The sequence below is a fragment of the Portunus trituberculatus genome, chromosome 17 (assembly GCF_017591435.1).
Source record: "Portunus trituberculatus isolate SZX2019 chromosome 17, ASM1759143v1, whole genome shotgun sequence".
Taxonomy (NCBI): domain Eukaryota; kingdom Metazoa; phylum Arthropoda; class Malacostraca; order Decapoda; family Portunidae; genus Portunus; species Portunus trituberculatus.
In genome coordinates, this window is record NC_059271.1 from 15,542,848 (window position 1) to 15,562,847 (window position 20,000).

Sequence of the window (20,000 nt, forward strand, 5' to 3'; positions counted from 1 at the left end):
TCAACACCAAGAGACCAATCCAATCAGAGGTTACGTGGCCGGCCAATCTTATCAACATGCACCACATCACCTGCTGCTCCTCCTGCTGTCATCAGAGGTGTTCCGGCCCGAGTCTCTCCGTTGCTCATACTGATGTTTATCTCGCCCGCTCTGGACTCGACGCGGTAATGAGCCGTGACCACTGACTATTCAAGAAGCTGGTGATTGGCCTAGAATTCAAAGAGCCACTGACAGGCCCATAATTTGAAGATAGTAAGCTGGCCCTTAATTGAAGCTAGCAAGGATGGACAGGCCGGTAATTTGAAGCCAGCGAGCCACTGATCTACGCCACCAGGCTACGAGAATTTGCGTATTAGCTGATATACTTTACCTGTTTTTGTTTTTTTTCTAGCGACGCAGTATTTTATGCTAGTACTAAGACATCTCCAGGACCAACTCACCAATCTTAATAGATTATTTATTCCTGCACAGTATTAAAAAAACAATTGAATAGACTTTGCTTTTACTATCTGTAACCTTTAGCCAGCCTCCGAAAGATAAGGCTAACTGACCTATAACAGGAAGCTAGCGCTGACTGACCTGTTACCGGAACTGGTTACTCGTACACACTGACTGTCCCACTACTCGAAGCTTGTAGTGGTTGGCTCATCACTCTGCGCTCCGGTGACTGATCCTGATCATGAACCGGTGACTAGAGGCTCACAAATTCCAATCTTTGTGAATGGTACATTAATTTATTTTGAAAGGCGTGAACTCGCGTGCGGGAAACGTCATTCAGTGGTTGCCCTTTGACGTGCATTAGTCAATGATCTAAGCTTGATGTGGAGTGACGCCTGTGTCAAGTGGAAGAGGAAACAGTCATAGTGTGCGTCACACCACATTTTTCTTGCGTGTAAATATGATTAGCGGAAAGTTGTGGTGAGAAGCGTATAATCCTCGCTGGTGGTGGTGGTGTCAGTGGTGGCTAGGGGGAGGGAGGGGGAAGCAGTGCACTGCGCACCCGCGACGGAGAGGAGGCCGGGGAAAGTGCTCGTGGAGGCCTGCAAACAAGTCGGGGGGTGATGGATGTGGGCGTCGTGAGTAAGTTTGTTAGGTCAGGCTTTCTCTCTTGATGCAGCCTGAACTGATAGCGTGTCGAGGAAAAATTAGACACGGCTTTCATAATAGATTGCTGATTTGGCTCAATGGACATGTGATGTATATTGTACAAAAGTAACATACACACACACACACACACACACACACACACACACACACACACACACACACACATACAGTGGATGATCCACGGGGCATTGTGATTATGCCGTTGTGGTCAGAGGTAAGAAAACTGCAACTCACACATGATATTTAGATATCGAGGCGGGATAGAAGGGAAAATAAGGGGGGGGGTGAAAGGTTGCAAGGAAAGCAGGACTGTTTCTTAACCTCAACCTCATCCACACCTGTCCTCCCTCGCACGCGTGGATAACTGCTCACAATCCTCCTCCATTCCCAAGTTATGTTAATTCAGATAATTCTGCTCTCATTACCATTAACAGTGAGGCTAATAGGAACAAAAGTCATTTATACTTACAATTATGAGTGACTAGGTAAACCACAGAGAGAAAACTACCAGTGGCCCCACATCGACAAGCTCGACCAGTTTGTAACGTGCGAGGATCTCAAGTCTTTATAACCTTTACACAGTACCTGTTGAACTGGATATGTGATATATATTGAGTTTGAATCTTTCCAAGTAAAAGAGGGAAAAGGCAACTAGGTTCCAGAGTTGTGACCCACATTTCACTCTGCCACTCGACCACTGGCTCAGCCTCCTGCGTCTTGCCTTGTTTTCTTGGTTTCTTCAGGGGGAAGAAGTGGCAGGGAAGGGTCACAGGGTTAGTTATTCGTGTGTTTGTCTGGTGCTGCTTGGCTGTCTTCCGGTTTTGTGTCCTCTGTGTGTGTGTGTGTGTGTGTGTGTGTGTGTGTGTGTGTGTGTGTGTGTGTGATTCACCTCGGTCGTCTGCTGGTCACCCAGCCAGCCTTCCCCATTACGCAGCGAGCTCAGAGCTTATAAACCGATCTTCGGGTAGGACTGAGACCACATAACACACTCCACACACTGGGAAAGCGAGACCACAACCCCTCGAGTTACATCCCGTACCTATTTACTGCTAGGTGAACAGGGGCCACACATTAAGAAACTTGCCCATTTGCCTCGCCGCTTACCGGGATTCGAACCCGGCCCTCTCGATTGTGAGTCGAGCGTGCTAACCACTACACTACGCGGTGTGTGTGTGTGTGTGTGTGTGTGTGTGTGTGTGTGTGTGTGTGTGTGTGTGTGTGTGTGTGTGTGTGTGTGTGTGTGTGTGTGTGTGTGTGTGTGTGTGTGTGTGTGTTGCTAGTTTCCAAGGGGGTTAATGAAGTATACGGCAAGTAGGTATGTCAGAGGAAGGTTAGAAATCACATATTAGACAAAAGGAAAGTTAGAAAGAGTTTTCATCATTTAAGAACATCAAAGACATACGCAGTGTTTCTTGGTCTTCACCACCAGGAAAATATAACTTTTCTCACCTTCTCCTTTATTCTGCTTCCTCCTCCTCCTCCTCCTCCTCCTCCTCCTTCTCCTCCTCCTCCATCTGGGACGCCTTGAACCGTGTGCTCTCCCCATCCCGTATAATTAAGCAACTTTAATTCCGGCTTCTCTTCCTCCTCCTCCTACTTTTTCTCCTCATTGTCCTCTTCCTCCTACTTTTTCTCCTCATTGCCCTCCTCCTCCTACTTCTCAGCATTGGCCTCCTCTTCTTCCTTTTCCTCCACTATCACCATCCTTTTTTTTTCGTTTTCCTTGTATTTCTTTTTTTTCCTTCATCATTTATCATCACCGTCATCATCTCCTTCCTTTTTTTTGTCTTCGTTAAATATAAATAATCTGATAATCATATAGCTTGATCATATTATGTATTCAGATGTGTGTGTGTGTGTGTGTGTGTGTGTGTGTGTGTGTGTGTGTGTGTGTGTGTGTGTGTGTGTGTGTGTGTGTGTGTGTGTGTGTACTATTCAGGTGGCCGGGACTCTCTGTTTGAGGGTAAAATTCAGATATCAACTTGGAGGTGCTAAATTATTGCTTTGATGCTCACTAATGCCAATAATGGTCCTGCTGCCTCGTCAAGATTACAGGTTCACTGAATAAGAAGGAAGTGCTACAAGACAGACACGAGAGAGAGAGAGAGAGAGAGAGAGAGAGAGAGAGAGAGAGAGAGAGAGAGAGAGAATAAATACATTGTTGTATTATTCAATACCTACTGACTCTCACAAATATAAACTTCCAAACCAAGACTCATAAGGCTATCGTGTGTGTATTTACCTAGTTGTATTTACTTAGTTGTAGTTTTACAGGGCCTGGGCTTTATGCTCGTGTGGCCCCGTCTCCATATCTATACTTATCCAATCTTACTTTAAAAGTATGCACACTCGTTGCAGACATTACTTCTTCATTTAAACTGTTCCTCGTCTCAATACATCTTTACGGGAAACTATATTTTTTTAACATCTCTCAGACATCTTCCTTTTCTCAGCTTTTTACTATGCGATCTTGTGCTTCGGATGTCATATTCTTCTCTCAGGATCAGTTTCTCATTATCCACTTGGTCCATTCCGTTGATCAATTTATAAACCTGTATCAGATCTCCTCTCTCCCTTCTTTGTTCCAGGGTTGGTAGATCCATAGCCTTTAGTCTCTCCTCATATGTCATCCCTTCAAATTCTGGAACCATTCTTGTAGCCATTTTTTGTAGTCTTTCCAATTTCCTTATGTGTTTCTTTTTATGAGGGGTCCACACTACTCCTGCATATTCCAATCTGGGTCTTATTATAGTACTTATCAATTTCTTCATCATTTCTTTGTCCATGTAGTGAAATGCTACTCCAATATTCCTTAGCAAATTATATGTTTCTCTAAAAATTCTATCAAAATGGCTTACTGGTTGATTGTTTTCTTCCATCGTCACTCCTAAGTCCTTTTCCTTTTTTACTTTCTCCGGTTCTACTCCATCTCCCATCTTATAGATTCCCACGGGTCGTCTTTCACTCTTTCTCATTTCCATGACATGGCTTTTGTTCACAATTAATTCCATTTCCCACTTTTAACTCCATTTCTAGATCTTATTTAGGTATTCTTGCAGTATTTCACAATCCTCTTTTTGCTTTATAACTCTGAACTCTGCACAGTTTTGTATCATCATGTACACTCTTTGCTGACACCACTTCCTCACTCAAACTGTTCCAAGTCTCAACACATCTTTGCGGGAAACTAAATTTTTTAAACATCTCTCAGACATCTTCCTTCCTCAGTTTCTTACTATGCGATCTTGTGCTTCTAATGTCATATTCTTCTCTCAGAATTAGTTTATCATTATCCACTTGATCCATTCCGTTAATCAATTTATAAACTTGTATCAGATCCCCTCTCTCTCTTCTCTGTTCCAGGGTTGGTAGATCCATAGCTTTTAGTCTCTCTTCATATGTCATCCCTTTAAGTTCCGGAACCATTCTTGTAGCCATTTTTTGTAGTCTCTCCAATTTTCTTATGTGTTTCTTTTTATGGGGGGTCCATATAACTCCTGCATATTCCAATCTAGGTCTTATTCTAGTACTTATCAATTTCTTCATCATTTCTTTATTCATATAGTGAAATGCTAATCCAATATTTCTTAGCAAATTATACACGTGTGTAGGTGTGTGTGTGTGTGTGTGTGTGTGTGTGTGTGTGTGTGTGCTTCACCTCGGTCGCCTACTGGTCACCCAGCCAGTCTTCCCCATTACGGAGCGAGCTCAGAGCTCATAGACCGATCTTCGGGTAGGACTGAGACCACATAACACACTCCACACACCGGGAAAGCGAGGCCACAACCCCTCGAGTTACATCCCTTACCTATTTACTGCTAGGTGAACAGGGGCTACACATTAAGAGACTTGCCCATTTGCCTCGCCGCTTACCGGGATTCGAACAAGGCCCTCTCGATTGTGAGTCGAGCGTGCTAACCACTACACTACGCGGTGTAGTGTGTGTGTGTGTGTGTGTGTGTGTGTGTGTGTGTGTGTGTAATTCATTGTTTGATCTGCTGTAGTCTCTGACGAGACAGCCAGACGTTACCCTACGGAACGAGCTCAGAGCTCATTATTTCCGATCTTCGGATAGGCCTGAGACCAGGCACACACCACACACCGGGACAACAAGGTCACAACTCCTCGATTTACATCCCGTACCTACTCACTGCTAGGTGAACAGGGGCTACACGTGAAAGGAGACACACCCAAATATCTTCACCCGGCCGGGGAATCGAACCCCGGTCCTCTGGCTTGTGAAGCCAGCGCTCTAATCACTGAGCTACTGGGCCGTGTGTGTGTGTGTGTGTGTGTGTGTGTGTGTGTGTGTGTGTGTGTGTGTGTGTGTGTGTGTGTGTGTGTGTGTGTGTGTGTGCGTGTTTGCGTTTGTGTGCATATGTGTGTGCGTGTGTGTGTGTGCGTGTGTGTATGTCAATCCAGTGAAGGGAATTCCAGGTGAGGAAATAAAAAACGTAATTTGAATAACATTAATACACGTAGATTTCACGTAATGGGGGTCACACGTCCGTCTGTCAACATCTCTCCTTCTTATTGCACTCATCTCGCCTTCACCCATCGACACAATGAACAACAAAATAGGTCGCACAGAATGAAGAGGAAATCCCATGTTCGAAAAGACAATATTACAATAAACAAAAGAATGGGAGATACAGAATGGGGTCACACTTCCACTGCCATCCCTTCCACCTATCACTCTTATCACGCTCTCCTCCTGCTTGTCTCGCTTCATTGGTTGCTAGTCAGGTGAGAGACTCGCTACTGGCTGACAAAAATACCCAAGGGTAAAATTTCTAGTCTCACCCGTTACCTCTAAAGCTCGTATTTTCAAACACTTCTGTGCTTTACCTCCACTAATTCAAAAGGCTTTATTTAAATTAGCACAAGTTTGTTAAGGTCTTTTTACGCAGATTGACAAGACTTCTGCCCTATTAATTGGAGAAACACTCTTTAAAAGCCCGCTAATCATCTCTGTAGCCTTGGGAAATAGTCGTGGTGACAGAGGCAAGCCTTTCTGAATACGAACCTAAATCCTACGAGGTTCCTGCTATAGATAAGGAGAGTAGATGACATGACAATCCCCCACTACTATCAATTCCTGGCCCTAATTGACATAAAAGTGAGCAGACCTGGAGTGGAATTAGTACCTGCATCTGACACCAGTCTTGTGCCTGTGACTCTATGCTAGCACCTTTGATCCTATTCTAGCAGTGCTTTTCTATTAATATGCAACTTTGTCCCCATAATTCTGTGCCTGTGCTTCCTTACTTCCAGCTCTCAATTTGTGGCACAGTACCTATGGACGAGAATTGTCTTATATTGCGTATGTGCAACGCCTAGTAAAAGGAAAAAATTAGGAGAAAGGTGCAAAGTTATTTCATGGCTTTTTGTTTCATTCCATGTGCCGTTATTAAGAATGTAAATATTAGTGTAATTCACCTCGGTCACCTGCTGGTCACCCAGCCAGTCTTCCCCATTACGGAGCGAGTTCAGAGCTCATAGACCGATCTTCGCGTAGGACTGAGACCACAACACACTCCACACACCGGGAAAGCGAGGCCACAACCCCTCGAGTTATATCTCGTACCTATTTACTGCTGGTGAACAGGGGCTACACATTAAGAGGCTTGCCCATTTGCCTCGCCGCCTCCAGGACTCGATTGTGAGTCAAGCGTGCTAACCACTACACTATGCGGTGCCCATTTAACATATCAAGAAAGATATCTGTATTTGTGTGTGTATTTACCTAGTTGTATTTACTTAGTTGTAGTTTTACAGGGCCTGGGTTTTATGCTCGTGTGGTCCCGTCTCCATATCTACACTTATCCAATCTTACTTTAAAAGTATGCACACTCGTTGCAGACACTACTTCTTCATTTAAACTATTCTACGTCTCAATACATCTTGGCGGGAAACTATATATATATCTCTCAGACATCTTCTTTTTCTCAGCTTTTTACTATGCGATCTTGTACTTCGAATGTCATATTCTTCTCTCAGGATCAGTTTCTCATTATCCACTTGGTCCATTCTGTTGATCAATTTATAAACTTGTATCAGGTCTCCTCTCTCCTCTCTTTGTTCCAGGGTTGGTAGATCCATAGCCTCTAGTCTCTCCTCATATGTCATCCCTTCAAATTCTGGAACCATTCTTGTAGCCATTTTTTGTAGTCTCTCCAATTTCCTTATGTGTTTCTTTTTATGAGGGGTCCACACTACTCCTGCATATTCCAATCTGGGTCTTATTATAGTACTTATCAATTTCTTCATCATTTCTTTGTCCATGTAGTGAAATGCTACTCCAATATTCCTTAGCAAATTATATGTTTCTCTAAAAATTCTATCAATATGGCTTACTGGTTGATTGTTTTCTTCCATCGTCACTCCTAAGTCCTTTTCCTTTTTACTTTCTCCAGTTCTACTCCATCTCCCATCTTATAGATTCCCACAGGTCGTCTTTCACTCTTTCCCATTTCCATGACATGGCTTTTGTTCACATTGAATTCCATTTCCCACTTTTACTCCATTCCCAGATCTTATTTAGGTCTTCTTGCAGTATTTCACAATCCTCTTTTGCTTTATAACTCTGCACAGTTTCGTATCATCTGCAAACAGATTTATGTAGCTGTTCACTCCTTCTGGCATGTCGTTAATATAAATGAGGAAAAGTATTGGTGCCAATACTGACCCCTGTGGCACTCCGCTTTCTACTGCTCTCCACTTGGACTTCATATCTTTAACTACCGTCCTTATTTCTCTCCCCCTCAAATAATTTTCTATCCATCTCAATGTGCTTCCTTTTAAGCCACCCTTCTCCTCTAACTTCCATAGTAATCTTGCATGTGGCACTTTGTCAAACGCCTTTTTTAAATCCAAATAAATACAGTCAACCCATCCCTCTCTCTCTTGTACTCTATCAACTATTCTAGAATAGAAACTCAATAAATTAGTTACTCACGACCGTCTTTTTCTAAAACCAATTTGGCAATTTAATATTAATTTGTTGTCTTCAAGAAACTCGATCCATTGTTTCTTTATTATTCTTTCACACATCTTGCATATTACACTAGTTAGTGATACCGGTCTGTAATTTAAAGGTTCATCCTTCCTTCCGCTCATATATATGGGAACCATCTCAGCTCTTTTCCATTCTCCTGGTACTGTTCCATTTTCTATTGAGCGTGTGTGTGTGTGTGTGTGTGTGTGTGTGTGTGTGTGTGTGTGTGTGTGTGTGTGTGTGTGTGTGTGTGTGTGTGTGTGTGTGTGTGAAAATCCACCCTGACACTCTCACCACACTCTTGCAGCACTAGTGTTGTAGAGGAGACACGATGGCAAACACCAATAAGAACAGTTCATTAGCGCTGTCTTGTGCTGGAAAGATAGGTCACACATTTGATTATCGCGCGCCATCTTCCTCCCTCGCCTCATTGGATGAAGGAAGTGTGTCACGGGTGCTGGCGGATGTGGGTGCCTCGTGTGACTCTCCGCCGTGTTGACAAGTTGACTCGTGCTTCCTGCCGCCTCGGGCAGAGCCAAGAGGCGGACCGGTGCTACTTGTCGCATCTACATCAACACTAACTGCTGGAGCGACGATGTCAAAGAAACGCGTTACTCAAGTTGTAGATTATCGTCGGAAACTTGTTATATAATGTTCCCAAACGCCTGACATGAAGAAGGACAATTAAGATGTATATGAACCTCTCAGTGATTCTTCCTCTTAAACATCACCTCCACGTCTTGCTGGCTCCATCCTCCTCACACACTTGGCGGGGAAGGAGCAAGGACGCGCCGAGGCCGAGTGAAGCGGGGCGAGAATCAAGCCGCTAGTTTGAAGGAAGGGAACCGTGAGGAGCGGAAGAATAACTGTACAACTTCCTGACTCACTTAAGGGAGATTGCATAAGAGGAGATGTATTGTAGAGGCGTGTCGTAACGGGGAGGAGGAGGAGGAGGAGGAGGAGGAGGAGGAGGAGGAGGAGGAGGAGGAGGAGGAAGAAGAAGAAGAAGAAGAAGAAGAAGAAGAAGAAGAAGAAGAAGAAGAAGAAGAAGAAGAAGAAGAAGAAGAAGAAGAAGAAGAAGAAGAAGAAGAAGAAGAAGAAGAAGAAGAAGAAGAAGAAGAAGAAGAAGAAGAAGAAGAAGAAGAAGAAGAAGAAGAAGAAGAAGAAGAAGAAGAAGAAGAAGAAGAAGAAGAAGAAGAAGAAGAAGAAGAAGAAGAAGAAGAAGAAGAAGAAGAAGAAGAAGGAGGAGGAGGAGGAGGAGGAGGAGGAGGAAGGAGGACAGGGAGAAGAAGAAGAAGAAGAAGAAGAAGAAGAAGAAGAAGAAGAAGAAGAAGAAGAAGAAGGAGGAGGAGGAGGAGGAGGAGGAGGAGGAGGAGGAGGAGGAGGAGGAGGAGAGAGGAGGAGGAGGAAGAGGAGGAGAAGGAAGAGAAGGCAGGAAACATTCACATCACAGAAAGAAACAACTGAAAGGAAAGTAAGAAAAGAAACTAATGTCATACCACAGAGAGAGAGAGAGAGAGAGAGAGAGAGAGAGAGAGAGAGAGAGAGAGAGAGAGAGAGAGAGAGAGAGATTAGATAAACTGAACAAAACATAAGAGGAGAAATTTGCATACCAAGAAATACAATCAAGAGAGTAACGCCATCGCTGCTCAGAGGTGGGAAAGTGACTGCGTTAATTGAGATCCGTACTGCCTGTCGCGGTGCACCTCCCCGACTGAAGCCTTGTGTCTCAGGAGTGGCGGAGGGGAGGGTGAAGGGGTGGTGAAAGGACCGAGGACTGGGAAAAGGGGGGATAAAAGCTTGTGGCGTGCTTAGTTCCGCTGGAAAGATTAACATGAGGTGATGGAGCGTCCAAGGCGGATGTTTTATTACTGGGGGAGACACGTAAAAGTTATGTATGCTTACGTAAAGGAATACCGGTCACTGACATGGAGAGACTGGGATGTTGAGGAGAATGTGCGCTGCAGGGATGCAGATGTTCATGGTAGTAAAAGTAATTGATGCACTGCTGCAGGAATCTTAGAATGCAAGAGCGGGAAACATTTTTCTTCCTCCGCAAGGCTTAGGAGCTGTTTGGTGTGCAGTTGTGGCGATGTCCATGTCAGTACAAGAGTGACATGCACGCTGATAAATGAGGTAATAGATAGTCAATCAAGAATAAGGGTGTGTGAAATGCATTCATTGGTGTACTTATTACATTGTGCTGATGCGTTTATTTACATGAAGCTGTGTTGTTTGTTTGTCGATTTATTCATTCACTTATTTGCTTATTTATCTGTATTTCTTTGTGAATTTGAATAGTTCTATATAAGAATAAAACGAAATATTACTTGAAATGTTCGATGCTTTATAATCATTGGAGAGAGAGAGAGAGAGAGAGAGAGAGAGAGAGAGAGAGAGAGAGAGAGATTGTGGGTGAGAGAAGGCGAAGTATGCGTGCTCCACTCAGCAGCTATCAGCATCAGTGCCTCAACATAATCAGTGGAGGAAAGTGGTCTCAAAATGTGTTACTTTTATTAGTAGAGACAAGCATGGTTCGGTATGTTTACTGTTCGGCGTTACAGTTATGGCGCTTGTTTATGTAAAAGAAAGCTCCGGGGACGTACTAGAAAGTCTGGAGCGCCAAGCAGGCGAGGAATGAGAAGGTTGGAAGGGAATGTTTGGTAAAGTAACATGGGTCTCGTCACGCCGACCCGGACGTAGGTATGGCTATGGCCGCCTCCTCATCTTCCTCGCTAGCCTAAAAACATCATACAAATAAGCGGAAATAGCAAGGTAAAAGAGAGAGTAGAGTGATCGCCATGATATGTGTCAAATGTTTACAGGCAGCAGCGAGCGAGCCCGCCACCTGGGCTCTCCGCCAATCAGCTGGCTGAGCAGAGCACACTGGTTTGAGTCAGCCAATGGGGGAAAGGTGAGAGCGGCCCGGGAGATGAGGCAATGGTTAGCGTCGCAGGTCCGGCTCGTCAGTAAGCCAGCGTCCTCTGCTACGCGCGTGGGGAAGGGAAAGGAAGGGGCGTCGTCGAGAGGGGATCCTGGAGCCCCAGTATAAAGTGTTGGTTACCCTGACGCCAGCAGTTTAGTTGTTGGTGGTCTCTGGTGGTGTGAGGTGTCGCTCCTCTTCAGCCTGGTTGGTGTTTGTATTCCTGCTGAGAAAAATCGAAAATTTCTCTCGTGGGGGAGGAGTGATCTTATATACTGGTTACTCGTCCTGAAACCCACGTTCGATATAAAGGTAAGATATTCCTTTATATTTTTACTGCAGTGTCAGAGTGACAGTATTAGTCAGGCAATCACTCTTATCGATATTAATTACTCTTACCTAGTGTCACATAAGGTGAGGCAGACAATGAGAGGTGATGGTACGCTTATAAGATTATAACTCATGAATTATATGCGTATTCGCTTTGCGTCCAAACAGTGATGTGAGAACTTGTTTACACATGTTGAATGAGGAGGCCCCGATGGTGTGCCCTCCCCGCGCGTTACCCGGCTGCCAGGCTGCCAGTGCTCCACTAGGCCTCGCTGTCACCATGGATGCCCCACTTTCTTCTCACGTGTAGATGTTTCATGGATACTCGGGCTTTCATTGTGATTTTCTTACTTATAAAGGAAATTTTCTTTTGAAATGTTAGCTGATAATGAAGGATCCGAATGAGCTGCCAGTGTGTCAGTAGCATTCAGTCGTCGTTTTTTTGAGGTAGATTAACATTAACAGATATTTGATGATGCCAAAACAGGTGGCAGGATAAGCACTGTAGGAATGACATGTACTACGCATGCTAAAGGGGAGAGAGAGAGAGAGAGAGCTATCAATAAATGTTCTTTCCTGGTGGTTCGTCAGTGGCTGAGTGCCTGTAAAATAAATGGCTGGGCGGCAATCGCGCGTCAGGACTCGTGTCTGGCAAGATTTACGGCCGTGGTAGCAATTCGCTTGCCAAGTAACGTCTGGTCTGGCAGTAGATCAGGCGAGGGACGTGCTCTGTGCTCTGTGCCTCTGCGATGGGAGTTTAACATGCACAGGAAGAGGAGGATGTCACTCTCTACTCGGGGAGATGTTATTGACTACTCAAGGATGCCATTCATTACTAAGGAGCAGGAAGGAAATGTCATTCTCTTTCTTTATGTTTGCAAAAAAAAAACTTTTTTTCCCAGGCGTACGAGAGGAACGTCACTCGCTTATATTAGAGAAAAGGATGTTTACTTTTCATGATGGGAATAACCTGCTTGTCTTCTATAAAAGGAAGAGAAAGGACGTTATTTATTTCTCATGATGGAAATAGCATGTCGTTCGCTGCTTTCAGTAGGTTGAGAATAGGTTGCAGGTGTTAAGTGAGGAATTAATTAATGTATTACATATGCATTACCTGAGGAAGTTACTCGTCTCTTCTAGCTGGAGGAGGAATGTCATTCTCTCTCTCTCTCTCTCTCTCTCTCTCTCTCTCTCTCTCTCTCTCTCTCTCTCTCTCTCTCTCTCTCTCTCTCTCTCTCTCTCTCTCTCTCTCTCTCTCTCTCTCTCTCTCTCTTCGATTTTTCACCAGTGATAAAAAAAAAAGTAATGTTAGATATCAGCAAACAACCTGATGCCTCTACCATCACCCTTTCAGTAATTGGTAGCTACTGTCTCCTAATTCGGAACTTGATAAGCTAGCATCTTTTTTGTTTTATAGAACATTCATAATATCTACGAAACTAATAGCAATAAAACTTTGATAGTATTAGAAAAAGAAAAGGCGGATCAAACAGATCATCTTCATCGAATGGAGAAGCTAAAAGTGTGAGAACTGCTGGCCACAAAAATGCCTCCCTACCAGTACATCACCTACTTTCAAGCTAATCATTCGTTGTCTGTACAGAAAGCCACAATTTGTTACCAGCCGCTCCTCCCCGGCTATCATGCTACCAAGCCACCAAACCTTCGCATGCTATTACATCACCTCCACAACTACTCACAAGGCCAGAGAACCATAAGCTCCTTGTAACAGAGTTAATATTGTGTTCAACATTTTGGGAGTGTTCACTAATACACGTATATTTACACAAAGTTTCTTTCATAATACTATAATCACTTTGAGGCAAAGACATACTTATAAACATGATCTAATTTGCCAATGATTGCCTGGTGAAGGACACGAAGGCTTTCCCTGCCCTTTCACCTCATGCACCCCCAACGGCCCGGCACGCGGTCACTCCATAAAGGGAGTGCTGCCCGCGGCAATATCGTCGACCCTGCAAGGTCTTCCCTCTTCCGCGCTGACCTGCACATCTTCGTTCTGCTCCTCTTCCTTCCGCCACCTTCTTACTTTGGTGAACCTTTAAGCAGTTTTTATTTATCTCTAAATCAATATGGGAAAAGGATAAGTTTATTGAAATGGTGAAAATGTAATTTTATATTTGTCATGTCTGATGTTCAGAGATTGGAACTCACTCCTTATTAAGGATTCTTACTAGTTTGTGAGGAAAATAGATAGTAGAACTTCATGTATATTTGATCAATGATTTGTGTGGTTCATCATGGTGAAGGTGTTTAGTGCGGGAGATCGATACTCACATGTCATACAACTGTCTGTCGAAAAAAATTACTCTGCCCACGTCAAGGCGTGTGAGCGTCAGTCACTGCCCTGCTTTACGGCTTGTTTGTCTCTATTGCACCTATTATTACATTTCGTTGTCACGTAACTATAAGTAGGTGAAAAAAAAAAGAAAACGCGTTGTTACAATTCTCTTACAGCTGTGCCGCGTTGACTCGTAAACCCACTGACCGCCATTCCCACACAATACACTGTGCCGCCACTCATTAACTCCACGGGAATGGCCAACCAGGATGTGACGTCATGAACGGGAAAGCACAACCGATTCACACCGCAAGATGGTCTTTAAGGAATTTCACCTAATTTTCACGCTAACAGACTTAATACATTACTATTTGTAAAAGTGAAACTAAATGTAAGTTTTACGTGCATTTCGTGTCTGTTGAACATCCTGGTAGGTGGAAACAGTTGGCTCCGCTTCTCCAGGTGTCTCTCAGTGAGTGAGGCACTGATCATTACTCTGAAAAATAAGTGTGTCGCACTTAATCCGAAAGGTCTTTGTGGCGCGAGACGGCTCTTCATTGAGAAGAGAAAAAAAGTAATCTTTACCAAGACTAATGATACGTTAAGAGTCTATCTTTCTGACCGAATGAAAGCACGAAATCTTTTATCTCACCTGCGGTCAATGGTTGGCTGTCAGAGAATGTTCATCTCAGTGACTCAAGTCCATTTCGTCCAACAATAATACTTGATTTTCCGGGGCTCTTCCGCTCACTACTTTGTTAACGTTGAAATCGCTGGAACAGTTTTCATTTTTTTTTTTTATTATTATCCTTTATTTTTTTAAGAATGGTTTAACAGTTGTGGTGTGTGATGAGCTTGACCACGCTGTTGGGGAGGATGGGGAAGGAGGGACGTAATGGGGTGTTGGCATGTCTGTACTTCCAGGGTGTCACTAGAACGGATGTTCGGCCCTGGCTGTATTAATTATTAGAAAGGCACGATCTAGGGAGGTAATTACGCGTAACGGTATTCTATTGGATAACAATAGCAACAAGGCAGACGAGGGAGACAGCAGAAGACCGGGAGGAGACACACTGATTGCGGTCTAGCGTGAGGGTGGAGGTAGAGGCAGGATGACAGACAGACGGACAGGTGGGTGAGTGTGGTGGAGGACCCGTGATAGTAATGGTCAACAGGGAGGTCAGGGGGAGGGGAGGAGACAATGGGAGGGACAACCTAGTGTCAGCTGCCGCAGGTAAAAACTGACATAGTGTGAGTAGACTCGTGGCGCCTACGTTGAGCAGCATTGGCGAGGTGATAACAGTGTGTGTGCTGCGATCAAACCTTGGCCTCGCCTTCTGTTCCTACCAGCGTTGATGCCGACAATTTCCTCAGTGATGGTACCTCGCTGCGGTCACTCACGGTGCTAGTGCCGGCTGGAGCCTGGCACACCTCTCTCAGTGAGCACCCCACGCCCCCACTCCCGAGCCGCAGCGATGGGAGTGTGTGTGTGTGTGTGTGTGTGTGTGTGTGTGTGTGTGTCAGTGCTGTCTTAGGGAGAAGCGGAAAATGCGGTACATCCGTTCTATAATTCTTGAGGTAATAGCCGCCCCCTTTTGACGGTTTGATTCTCTCTCTCTCTCTCTCTCTCTCTCTCTCTCTCTCTCTCTCTCTCTCTCTCTCTCTCTCTCTCTCTCTCTCTCTCTCTCTCTCTCTCTCTCTCTCTCTCTCTCTCTCTCTCTCTCTCTCTCTCTCTCTCTCTGGAAATAGGAAGTCGAATGACTGAATGAAATTATTCATTGAACAAGATTTGTTTTCTTGGCATCATTTTCTTTCTGTTGTGCGATATTGTTATAAAAATTTCGCGGAAAGGTCCTTTTCTGACAATATTCTCGGGGGATTAAAGCTTGAGTGGCGTTTCCATCAAGATGTGGATCATGAGGTAGCTCCCCACATTTCATAGCTCTGTGGTGCAAACAAAACGTGCACCATCATACTGAGGCTGAGCTGAACTTGCTAAGTTATGGACTCACAATATTTGTTGCATACCAGTGTGCAATATTGTCACTCGAGCAAAATTAGTGTGTTTTGCCAAAAAGAAAGTACTTCGGGTAGAGAGAAACTCGTGAAGGCAACCGAATAGTTAAGTAGAAATGGCTTCAATGGGCCATTGTTACCCCTATTTACCCATACTGACTGCACCTAACAAGGTATTGATTTTGGCAGTAGATTTCCTTACACACACACACACACACACACACACACACACACACACACACACACACACACACACACACACACACACACACACACACACACACACACACACACACACACACACACACACACACACACACACATTTTTGTGTGGTGTGTGCCTGGTCTCAGGCCTATCCGAAGATCGGAAATAATGAGCTCTGAGCTCGTTCCGTAGGGTAACGTCTGGCTGTCTCGTCAGAGACTGCCGCAGATCAAACAGTGAACACACACACACACACACACACACACACACACACACACACACACACACACACACACACACACACACACACGGCCTGGTAGCTCAGTGGTTAGAGCGCTGGCTTCACAAGCCAGAGGGTTCGATTCCCCGGCCAGGTGGAGATATTTGGGTGTGTCTCCTTTCACGTGTAGCCCCTGTTCACCTAGCAGTGAGTAGGTACGGGATGTAAATCGAAAAGTTGTGACCTTGTTGTCCCGGTGTGTGGTGTGTGCCTGGTCTCAGGCCTATCCGAAGATCGGAAATAATGAACTCTGAGCTCGTTCCGTAGGGTAACGTCTGGCTGTCTCTTCAGAGACTGCAGCAGATCAAACAGTGAATCACACACACACACACACGCACACACACACACACACACCGCGTAGTGTAGTGATTAGCACGCTCGACTCACAATCGAGAGGGCCCGAGTTTGAGTCCCGGGAAGCGGCGAGGCAAATGGGCAAGCCTCTTAATGTGTAGCTGTAGCCCCTGTTCACCTAGTAGTAAATAGGTACGGGATGTAACTCGAGGGGTTGTGGCCTCGCTTTCCCGGTGTGTGGAGTGTGTTGTGGCCTCAGTCCTAACCGAAGATCAGTCTATGAGCTCTGAGCTCGCTCCATATTGGGGAAGACTGGCTGGGTGACCAGCAGACGACCGTGGTGAATTACACACACACATACACACATCATGGATGGTGGCAGGCACGCCATGAGCCAAACGTTGCGACATCTGGCAGCAGCAGCCCATATTCCCCGGTATTGGCGGTGAAACGCCTGCTGCTTGCCACTTGCCGCTTGCCGCTTGCCGCTCTCTACTGCCGCGTGCACGAAGAGGCGCCTGGCAAGAACCCCTTATCACAACACCCATAACGAAGGCACGGAAAGAAGAGCATTCTCCTGAGAGAAAGGCTTGTTAGGTCCCTGACTGGACCTTTCTCAAGCCGCGTGATTCCAGTAATGGGGTGACCTTGATTTCACCAAGTTGAGCTTCAGAGAGACCTTGATCTTGCCTGCCTAGGGTGTACATCTCAATGGCTGGACCTTATCACAACCGCGTGGCAGACACATGCAATATTCCTGTGTGTGTGTGTGTGTGTGTGTGTGTGTGTGTGTGTGTGTGTGTGTGTGTGTGTGTGTGTGTGTAATTCACCTCGGTCGCCTTCTGGTCACCCAGCCAGTCTTTCCCATTACGGAGCGAGCTCAGAGCTCATAGACCGATCTTCGGGTAGGACTGAGACCACATCAACACACAACACACACCGGGAAAGCGAGGCCACAACCCCTCGAGTTACATCCCGTACCTATTTACTGCTAGGTGAACAGGGACCACACATTAAGAGGCTTGCCCATTTGCCTCGCCGCTTACCGGGACTCGAACCCGTGCCTCTCGATTGTGAGTCGAGCGTGCTAACCACTACACTACGCGGTATGTGTGTGTGTGTGTGTGTGTGTGTGTGTGTGTGTGTGTGTGTGTAATTCACTGTTTGATCTGCTGCAGTCTCTGACGAGACAGCCAGACGTTACCCTACGGAACGAGCTCAGAGCTCATTATTTCCGATCTTCGGATAGGCCTGAGACCAGGCACACACCACACACCGGGACAACAAGGTCACAACTCCTCGATTTACATCCCGTACCTACTCACTGCTAGGTGAACAGGGGCTACACGTGAAAGGAGACACACCCAAATATCTCCACCCGGCCGGGAAATCGAACCCCGGTCCTCTGGCTTGTGAAGCCAGCGCTCTAACCACTGAGCTGTGTGTGTGTGTGTGTGTGTGTGTGTGTGTGTGTGTGTGTGTGTGTTTACCTAGTTGTATTTACTTAGTTGTAGTTTTACAGGGCCTGGGCTTTATGCTCGTGTGGCCCCGTCTCCATATCTACATCTTACTTTAAAAGTATGCACACTCGTTGCAGACACTACTTCTTCATTTAAACTGTTCCTCGTCTCAATACATCTTTGCGGGAAACTATATTTTTTAACATCTCTCAGACATCTTCCTTTTCTCAGCTTTTTACTATGCGATCTTGTACTTCGAATGTCATATTCTTCTCTCAGGATCAATTTCTCATTATCCACTTGGTCCATTCTGTTGATCAATTTATAAATTTGTATCAGATCCCCTCTCTCTCTCTCTTCTTTGTTCCAGGGTTGGCAGATCCATAGCCTTTAGTCTCTCCTCATATGTCATCCCTTCAAATTCTGGAACCATTCTTGTAGCCATTTTTGTAGTCTCTCCAACTTTCCTTATGTGTTTCTTTTTATGAGGGATCCACGCTACTCCTGCATATTCCAACCTGGGTCTTATTATAGTACTTATCAATTTCTTCATCATTTCTTTGTCCATGTAGTGAAATGCTACTCCAATATTCCTTAGCAAATTATATGTTTCTCTAAAAATTCTATCAATATGGCTTACTGGTTGATTGTTTTCTTCCATCGTCACTCCTAAGTCCTTTTCCTTTTTACTTTCTCCAGTTCTACTCCATCTCCCATCTTATAGATTCCCACAGGTCGTCTTTCACTCTTTCCCATTTCCATGACATGGCTTTTGTTCACATTGAATTCCATTTCCCACTTTTTACTCCATTCCCAGATCTTATTTAGGTCTTCTTGCAGTATTTCATAATCCTCTTTTTGCTTTATGACTCTGCACAGTTTCGTATCATCTGCAAACAGATTTATGTAGCTGTTCACTCCTTCTGGCATGTCATTAATATAAATGAGGAAAAGTATTGGTGCCAATACTGACCCCTGTGGCACTCCGCTTTCTATTGCTCTCCACTTGGACTTCATATCTTTAACTACCGTCCTTATTTCTCTCCCCCTCTAATAATTTTCTATCCATCTCAATGTGCTTCTTTTTAAGCCACCCTTCTCCTCTAACTTCCATAGTAATCTTGCATGTGGCACTTTGTCAAATCTCTTTTTTAAATCCAAATAAATACAGTCAACTCATCCCTCTCTCTCTTGTACTCTATCAACTATTCTAGAATAGAAACTCAATAAATTAGTTACACACGACCGTCTTTTTCTAAAACCAAATTGCCTATTTGATATTAATTTGTTGTCTTCAAGGAACTCGATCCATTGTGTGCGTGTGTGTGTGTGTGTGTTTGTTTTCCTTCAATAAATTAACATAAGTTTATTCCTGTAATTACTTTTATATCGAAAACGTGTTATTGTGCACTATAACTTTCTCATGGTATCCAGATTAACGTTGAGAACATTGAACAACACGCCTCAAAGACTTCACTTACTCTTTTCTGATAGTGTTTATCAACGCAGATTAAAGATGATTGCGTTCATAGTCAAGTTGTAATCCGTCACGTGTAACTCATACAACAATGTTTCTTATCCTCCGTGTTTCACAAGCACCGTGAGAAAATGATGCGTTACAACATCAAGATTAGAGATCAAAGTTACGTAATTGATTGCACAAGACATTGAGGAACAGGACGAATCAGAGAAAGAAAAGCACATTGTATTTGTTTAGTTAGACACATGAGATAGTAAAATAGTGTTAATGGCCTTGTCATTCTCACTAACTAATAAGTACAATCAGCTTTAGTAACATTGGCATCAGCTTGTTGCTTCTGGTTTTTACTATCGTTGTTTTTACTCTTCTTCCGGATGAGTTTCCTCTGCCGATTTTTTCTTTTTTTTTTTATCTCGTGTAGGACGAGTTTTTATATCTCATTTTCCCTGGTCTCGCTCCCTCCTACACCCTTACATTCCCGCACCCTCACCTCGACATCCCAGTCTTCCCTTCACTGCACCGAAACCTGTCAGCAAAAACGGTGAGAGAAAACTGAATGGGCCGGTTGTGGCGCCTCGGGGGAGGAGGAGTGGGGGAGGGTCGCGG

At 44.6% G+C, this 20,000-nt stretch overlaps 1 protein-coding gene across 1 annotated transcript in view; it reads left to right on the top strand.

Moving 5' to 3' along the window:
- The first annotated feature begins 11,071 nt into the window (after nucleotides 1–11,071).
- Nucleotides 11,072–20,000, top strand: part of LOC123504750 — a 52,466-nt gene continuing 43,537 nt past the window's right edge. The window contains exon 1 of the mRNA XM_045255524.1: nucleotides 11,072–11,339. The gene's annotated coding sequence lies outside the window, so the exon portion shown is untranslated. The remainder of the gene's footprint in view (nucleotides 11,340–20,000) is intronic.